The following is a 9,002-nucleotide window of genomic DNA, read 5'->3' on the forward strand; positions in this document are numbered from 1 at the left end:
TATGTCCCGACCCAGAGCATCAAAAACCGACGCCAAGAGTCCCGATCAAGTCCATCTAAATATGACGCTGAAGGACACTTTTTGTGTCAATAACAAAGGCCAAAAGGCACCTGACCAAGCATCGCTTTTTGACGCGATGGGAGTGAGAGTACCTCAGAGATTACGTTCTCTGTGGTTTTTTACCACCGAAAACCGATTTACCACCGAAAACAAAAGAAAACTGTTTAAATATGCGATGATTTGTGTGTTTAGTCTATATCCACGATGTTCCACTTCCAGGGATTGCTCCGGTGCCGCCGGAAATTCCGCCGGATTACTCTCTTTTCCCTTTTAAATCCAGACAGCTAGCTAGACTACGTGTCCAATCTGAGTTTTATGTTGCACGACTAAAACAACTTTTGAACGTACAGATGTTTCACCAAGTTCCTTCCCGAGGATGTTTTGTAGAGGCACCGGTGCTCCGTCCGGGGCTTAGACGATTGTGATTGGTTTAAAAAAATGCCAATGAACCAGAGCACGTTTTTCTCCTATCCCGGAATGCTGTGTGGACTAGCCAGACCTTCCTCCGCAGCGCTGTGGAGGAAGGTCTGGCAAAGCGAGACTATACTATACTGTGTTTAACATTTAACAAGTCCTCCAAACCAAACGTCCAAATAAGTTGTTTGTCGTTGTCTTCGAAAACTACTCATGACTAATCTTTTAAGCTATTCAAGCAATAACACCAACAAATTCACTAGCTCTTCCTTCACTAGTCTGAGGATTTGTTGTCTTTGTCTTAAATTGTAGTAAACTAAATATCTGCAGGCTTTCGTGGGCATTTTTCACTATTATTTGACTTGTTTTAGATCAAACAGTTAATCAATTATTCAAGATAGTAACTGGAAGATAAAAGAATAATGAAAACAATCGTTAGTTTTTGCCCCGAACTAGCCACAGATGCAAATGTGTAATTGTCCGCAAAACTGTGAAACCTGTGGGTCATCTTTTAAATCATGAATAACACATTATAATCTCTCTCAAATGTTACGTAATATAGTGTAAAATGTCCTTAACCTTTCACTAAGAGGCACAGAATTTTTTCATGCAAGCGAGTTTCATGCATTAATGTCCTCCCTGGTGTAAGTCATATTTAAAATGGTGGATTATTTTCCTTTTGGACTTCCAATTAGCTCTGATCGTGTGGAAACCCCACTAAACCGGACGCATTACAGCTACTTTTCTGTTCAATGCAATTATGTTTTAAAATGCCAATTAAACACAGGACCATCACCCTGAGTAACATGAAAGGACTCGAGAAGGTTCAAGTGGCACAACTGATCTGTAAGGTTAATGGAGTGTGTGCTGTTGCCAGGCAATATCAAATAATAGTCCCATTTAAAAACGAGATTGTAGAAATATTTGCAGCCACAACAACATGCGGTATCCTCTATCAATGACAGGCTACGTGTCCAGTAATCCATACTGTGTCAACAGTCTGCTTGCAATTATTAACAGGGACATAGGAATCAGCACTGAGAAACAATTACAAGATCAGCCGCATTGAGAGGATTTATAACCCTTGTGTTGTCTTCCATTCGACCTTGTACTTGCCGGGTGAAAATCAACACTCTGACGTTTTAGTCTCTTTTTTTCGATACTTTTGGCGCTTTTTTCAATGTTTTGGGCGCATTTTTTGACAATCAAAGATTCTTTTTACTACCATGTATAAACACCACTAACACCTACTTTTTACCAGTTTTACACTTATTTTTGGAATTCATGGTCAATAAATGCCATTTATAGAAAATGATACATAATTCTTGTAGCAGAAATTATGAATTATTTTGACTTATATTAAAGGAAGGATAATCACAGACTGGTATATGTCAACATTCAGTAAGGATACTGTTTCAAAACATTTTTTTCCAAACGCTAAAAAAATTCAATGAAACAATTAAAATTCAGTGAAAGTAGAGATCCAATGTTTTGATGTACTTGCGAACCCATTGTATGGAATCATCCATGTTATTTTGGTGTAATAAAAATTAGGTAGTTAAAAAGAAACCCATATTTCTGATATAGAAATTTAGAAAATGGGTCAAACAAGGGTTAAGCAGTCTTTATCTGAACACAATATGGCCAACGTGTACAGAAGAAGCTCAATTTGAGGACGTAAAAGATGTATTTCAAGGCTGTACATACCTTGTCGCCTCGTAATTCAAGTAGATTTTGGTTCAAGGATGCTATCATTTGATTTAAAAAAAATAAAAATCAATCTTAATGCATCCAAATGTTTGATGTCCAGGTTTTTTTTTTTTTAGGGCTGACCGATTAAAGGGAAAAATCTAATAGTGATTTTTCTGCCAGATATTGCGATAACGATTCGATTTGGGATTCTTTTTTTTAAAAAGTTTAATATTGTCTGTGTAACAGCTAAAACATGGCATGGAACATTATAACATGAGACACCATCAAAACTGCTCTATAGCATTATGTGAGGAACATAGATATGAACTTCCAGCAATACGTAATATATAACATTATTTCAGCATTTAACTTATTAAAAAAAAACAGTAAATATTAAAAAGAAGAATAAATAGAGTTAAACCAAATGTGACACCAACATTTAACTCAATATTGCACAGTCGATTAATCGCGGTCTTCGCGATTAGCTAATGGCACTCTTTCAAATTGCGATTTTCGATTCAAAAAACAATTAATCATTCAGCCCTAGTTTTTTTCTTTCACGTTTTCACGTCAACTTACTTCACCTAACATTTACTAAGATAACTGGTTGGTAGGGCTGGGTTTAAAAGCTATAGTGTGTAGTTTCTGTCTCCCCCATAAGGAATTCTACGTAAAGACAACAAAACTGTCGGTGCATTCACATGATACAAGTGGCCGCGGGCCGCGCACCGCACCGCCCGAACGTAACGGATGGTCATTAATATCAAAAAGTTACGCACTAAAGCTTTAAATAACCTAAATTCTCCAATTAAAATCGATCTCTGCTTAAGAGATCTGACATCCATTAATACAATCTCGAAATCAACCTTTTCACCATGAAAAAATACTAAAACTTTTTGGGGGGTCAATTCTTTATGTAAACATTTACCTGGTGAATTATATACACAACAAAAAAAAAATTGTTGAGGGTTGCTTCTTGCTTGTACAATTGACAGCATAGGTTCTCTGAGAATCTCTTTCATATGCAATGCATAAAATTGGTATTGTAACGGAAATGTCCCTAACCTAACGGATACCAAGTCGAAAAAGGTTGTGGAATCGGGACTGTTGTGGATAATGTTACATTCCATTCTGTGAGAAGTTTGAAGAAAGTCGTTCTCATCCATTTTATTTGTATCCTAGAGTGCAACACTGTTTTCCTCTCTCTGTGAAAGACCTTGAGACAATCCTTCCTCCTATCCTGACTCTTTTGTATCTTACTACACCTCAACTAAATGAATGAAGCGATTGTTAGAGAATGTGTATAGGCTATACTAGGGGTGGAACGGTACATGTATTCGTATTGAACCAAAACAGTACTGGCGTCTCGGTTCGGTTCATGAATTTACACGGAGAATACACGGTATAAAAATAAATAAAACTTGCGTGCAAATTAATTAATGTAATGCGGAACTAGCCTACTATTAGACACGCGGTTCTTCAGGGACACCTGATCTCCCGAGCTCCGCCTACATGTCGAGTCAGTCGGTCCAGTGAGTCCACACGAAGCAAATTAGTCCCTTCTATATACAACCAAACACGGACGTAGCTGTATCCCTCCTCGCCTCGACCACAAATGGCTGTTTGCTTCGCCGTTTGCTCCGGTATTAGCCGTTAGCTCCGCCGTTAGCGTGTGAAGCTAACACCAAAACTCGTCAACTGCTCTGTGTAACCAAAGCTACTCTTTTAACCCCCCTGCTCTGTGCATTCACATATGAGAGCAACACTTGTCTCCCATATCACACTACTAGCTGATTGTCTTATTTTGTTTACAAGTTCCAGATGGAGTCTGGAGATGATGTGGGGTAGCCTACTTATTGTTTACTGTTTACATCTTACTTTATACGCTTCAGGCTGTTGCAGCTAGCTCAGGGGAGAGACTGGATGACACCAGGTGGTACAGCCTGAGACATGCACAATAAAAAAAATTGCCTTCTGCATTTTTGTTTTGCTTTTCCCTCCATTGTACCGAACCGAACCGTGATGTCTGAACCGAGGTATGAACCGAACCGTGACTTCTGTGTACCGTTCCACCCCTAGTAGCCTATATACTTGTGTGGCTCATTAATAGGGCTGCTCGATTATGGAAAATATCATAATCACGAATATTTTGGTTGATATTGAAATCAAAAATATTTTACACGATTACTCATTGACTTTTGGAAAGATGTTGCAAATATTGAACCAAAAAGTAGTGAAACAGTTAAATCAACAGTAAAAACACCATGAACAGTGAAATTTCCTTTTCTTTTTTTCAGATCACAAGACAAAATAAGAGTTTACTTGCAAAACGTAATGTGCAAAATAATTGTTTTTCTCGATTATTTGCATTTGTAATTTTGATTAATTGCACAGCCCTACTCATTAAACTTGTAGAACATTGTGAACCGAACCCTGCTTTGTGTCACTTTGTTCTCCGAGATCAGGTCACTGCTTTCAGAGTCTACTCACAGGGGTCAAGCCGGTACATGATCGGATTTGGACCACAAAACAATCCTGATCGGATTGTTTTCAAACAGGGACCTTGTGATTTGGAATCAAATCGATTTAGGAAATCATCGGCTATACCCAGCCGTACTGCCAGGTTGAGGAGAGTCAGGATATCTTCCCACAGAGGACATGTGTGCTGCTTTGACACACTCTGTTTGGCATCAACAACAACAGGTTTGTCTTTCCCTCTGGCTCCTTATGGAAACATGAAATGTGATTTCCAGCTCATCTCATTTTCCGTCTCCACTCTGCAAAATCCAAAATGTGTCAATTTGGACGGATGGAAAATCCAAAAAGACAGGTCAGTCTCAGTCAGAAACAGAAAGACCCATGCTCTGGACTCAGCTTTAATAATCTATTTATGACAACACTGGATGTTTATATCATTTTCTGCAACTGTTTAGAGCGAATAAACTAGACTACGCAAAGCGTAGTTTCGTAACAAGTTGACATGGAGAGAGGTAGCATTGTACAAGTACAAGCCACCTGTGTGCAGAATACAGGGTTGTGGCAGAGACATTTGGTGTCAGCGAGACAACCGTTCACTGCTGTGTATACGCTGTGTGCACGCCGTACGACTCAAGCTGTTGAACCAATTTGTCAGTTTACCCGATGTGGCTGAGGCCCAGACTCCACACCTTCTGCCACAAGTGCACGGCACACTGGATGGGACCCGTATCCTGATGCTTCCCCCATCCGATGGATACCGGGACTATAGTCGTGGGAGTCACAACTTATTCTGCAAAGCGGTTTCCATTAATTATTTTTAGAAAAAAGGCAAAAAAAACACCTCAAGCGAGTGTAAAAACTTTTTTTTGCAAATTTGAGGACGTTTTTTCCGAATTTTGCCGTTTCCATTAACATTTTCTAATGCGATACTTCAAAATGTGCATGAAAATATGTTTATGGAAACATGACTAATGAGGCAATAATAGCATTGCTCCATACACCGCACCATGATTGTCAATCAATGGTGCTTTTTGGCGGCGAGTGGACTGCAGTCTTCTCGCTTGTTTCTGTCCTTTTAAATCCTTAAAAGACTTTTCTTTTTTTTTCCCCCCATCTTTCAAGCAAGTTGAAATATGTCTTTATTATAATCCCAAATCATTTGAGTATAAACCAATTAAGAATTGTTAATCCCTTTATTCAAAGTGCAAATTAAAATCTTAGAAACAAGGACACACTGAGCAAAGTAGAAGTATAGATAGCAGAAATCATTAAGTAACAGCTGTAGTAGGACAAAGGGACGATGGGTGTGTTGTAAAGTACACTTTTAAAAAAAGTACATTATACTGGACAGGAGCAATGAAGGACTAACTGGCAGCATTAATGAGAAAAGCCTGTAACCCAAAGACAAGTATTTTCTGTTTGTGCGGCAGAATTAAGAAGTGAGGTTGACATAGGGCTGCTTGATTATGGGGGGGAAAAAAATAAATCATAATCACAATTATTTTGGTCAATATTGAAATTGTGATTATTTAACACGATTACTCATTGACTTTTGGAAAGATGTTGCAATTATTGAATAAAAAAAAAAAAAAAAAAAAAACGTGAAAAAACACCTAGATCTGTGAAACTAAAAAAACATTTTCTTTCGAAGAGCTGTAACCACAGTTGTCTCTTTCTAGTTGCCTTTGTTTTTTGTTCCGTTTACTTAACATTGTTCAAAACAATATAAGATTGAGCATAATGACAATATAAGATCGATCTATCTATCTATATCGTAATCTCAATTAAAATTTCCATTAATTGCACAGCCCTAGGTTGACGGCTGCCGGGCCACCTGCTACTACACTTTTGATCACATTCTCAGTTTGAGAAATGGCCGTGATGTCTTCCATCAGCTATTGTCACACCCTCCCTTCTTCCCTCCCTCCCTCCCTCCCTTTGCTTGCTCCCCCCCCCCTTCGTCTCTTTTAGTGAGACAGACGGCGGCGAGGCTGAGGACACGTTTGACGCGCAGCCAAGGAGAGGAATATTTCACAGAGACGGATGTCAGCGCGGACACCTCCGGCTGGTGAAAACGCAAACGGGCCGATACTATGATTGGCACGTAGCTCCAGAGCCCCGGGTCAGGTCCTCCTCCGATGGACGGAGACAAACCCATCAGGACGGAGCACGTACTGATACTCTAGGTGCTGCCTGCTGTCAGCCTCATGCTAATTTACTTTTCTACAGTGGTGACCTCACAGTCACTGTACGGGCCCACCTGTACGGTTCAGTGCGGTGGCCCTGACAACTCAACTTGCACAAGCAAATAGACAAAACACATGCGAGTTCAGAAAACATCTTCAGCAATTTGACAACACGGGCAGCATTTAGAGAAAACACAATCAAATATAGAAACGCGCTGCAGGCATGGATGTATTATAAGAAGTGGATACAGCGTTCCAAGGCGGAGCCCCTTTCATTCCTATGAGAGTTGCTCAGTGGCGCACAAAGCCTTCATGGAGCCAAAAATTACCCAGATGATCGGCCCCAGGGGTCGACCAATACTGGTTTTTCATAGAGATTATTAGTAGTGAGCAAAAGTCTCTGTGTAGAGTTTTTCCTGAGTGTCTCTACGATGTGTAACATTAGACAGCCAATCACAAGCATTATTAGATCTTGGTAGTAGCATGCTGCATGCTCATTGGCTCACTGACGCTGATGAGATTTACTCCTTAGGTATTGAAATTGGGTATTGAATGACGAGGCATTTTTCGATACTCGATACTTTTAGAGGCAATTCGGTCAATGCCTAAAATGTATTGAATTTGGTACCCAGCCCTACATCCTGGTATTTCTGGCATACAGTCTTTGACATACTTTGTATTGGGACATACTAGAGATGCACCGATTACAACTTTCTAGGCCGATTCTGATTTCATTTTTTCTAACCACTTTACAGCACACACAAATATTTATTTTCTATCTTTTCTTTAATAGAACATTTTGCACAGAACATAGAAACATTTTTTGGACAGATAATGGATCACTATAAAATAGAACTATATAAATGACTCCTGGTGTGGGAAATTCACACACATCTAAAGTGCAACGTTAGAACCATTTCCTTCTTTTCACATCCAATATCCAACAAAAAAAAATGTGATTTTGGTTTTTGGTGTAGTCCCTCCACGCCCTACTTTTTCCTTGCAGTTGTTGCATATTGCAAACTTGTTATCTTCTGCACGCACGCTGAAGAATTTCCAAACAGCTGACATGTTGCAGGTTAATTCATGAGGTTCCCTACATGTGCGAGAATAGCGCCGACGCGCTTCACACCGCGAGCGGGTACGCACGACACACGGCGGAAAAGTTGAGAGAAAGGAAAAAGAGACTGTGCTGTCGCGTCCGTGTGTGCGTGCGTCCTTGAGAACTGTAACTCGTATAACTTATGTTGTCAGTTAATTGTAGCATTGACCGGCATGAAATCGGCATATGTCAGACTGACCTGCCGGTCGCCGGTCATGGCCGAGCACGTCACCATCTATCGGTGCATCTCTAGGACATACTGTACTTAATCTTTTTCTGGCATACTAAATAGTACAGAAGTATGGGTATTGGAACGTTGTCATGAAGTTATTGAAGTCGACAATCCATCAGTTGTGTTGGAAAATAAGCTAAATTGTGATTTATTTATTTTTTTGATGGGACAAACGTGACAGCCGTGTCTGGGCCTGTGCATCACTTTTCAGTGGCCCCTCGTGTCCCCTAGCATCACATTCTCAGTCCCGGCGCATAAAAAAGCAAAAAGTCTTCTTTAGGGTCTAGCCCTTTGGCTTGGTCGGGACTGTTGGCGTCACTTGTTGACGCTCTGGGCCGTGCGGGACAAGAACAGGACACGATCCCCGGTCTCCTGGATGAAAGTCCTGTGTTGTTTGACCCATCCACCACCTCAACCAACCTCCTTACGCGGATTTTCGGTCTTTCATACTACTACCTACCGTTGTCCCTCTTCATACAACGTCATCTTACAGCGCTGGGGCAAGGCTGTTGCTCTGCCCGGTGCGTTCCATACAACGCTAAAGGGTGATTTTGGTGTCGGTGTCTGATGTTGAGAGCCACCGACCAAGCGTCAGTATTTTACGAGTTGGGAATGAGAACCGGTGTCCCATAGTGTGTGAACACATGATCATTCTCACCCTTTGCACTCAATTTCTACACTAAAACAGCCTTAAAGCCTCTGCTCTTTCTCCAGAGGAATGTGAAGTGGAAACACCGGGCCGATTTTAAAACAAGAACCCAGTCCTCGGTGATGTATGAGGGACTGTAAATTAGCCTCTAGCTCTTTATAAAAAAAAAAAAAAGAAAAGGAAAAGACA

At 40.4% G+C, this 9,002-nt stretch overlaps 1 protein-coding gene across 1 annotated transcript in view; it reads right to left on the reverse strand.

Annotated features, from left to right (window-relative positions):
* Window positions 1-9,002, reverse strand: part of rnf152 (ring finger protein 152) — a 66,705-nt gene that overhangs the window by 19,082 nt on the left and 38,621 nt on the right. The window lies entirely within an intron of this gene.

Source organism: Sander vitreus, chromosome 22 (assembly GCF_031162955.1).
Source record: "Sander vitreus isolate 19-12246 chromosome 22, sanVit1, whole genome shotgun sequence".
Taxonomy (NCBI): domain Eukaryota; kingdom Metazoa; phylum Chordata; class Actinopteri; order Perciformes; family Percidae; genus Sander; species Sander vitreus.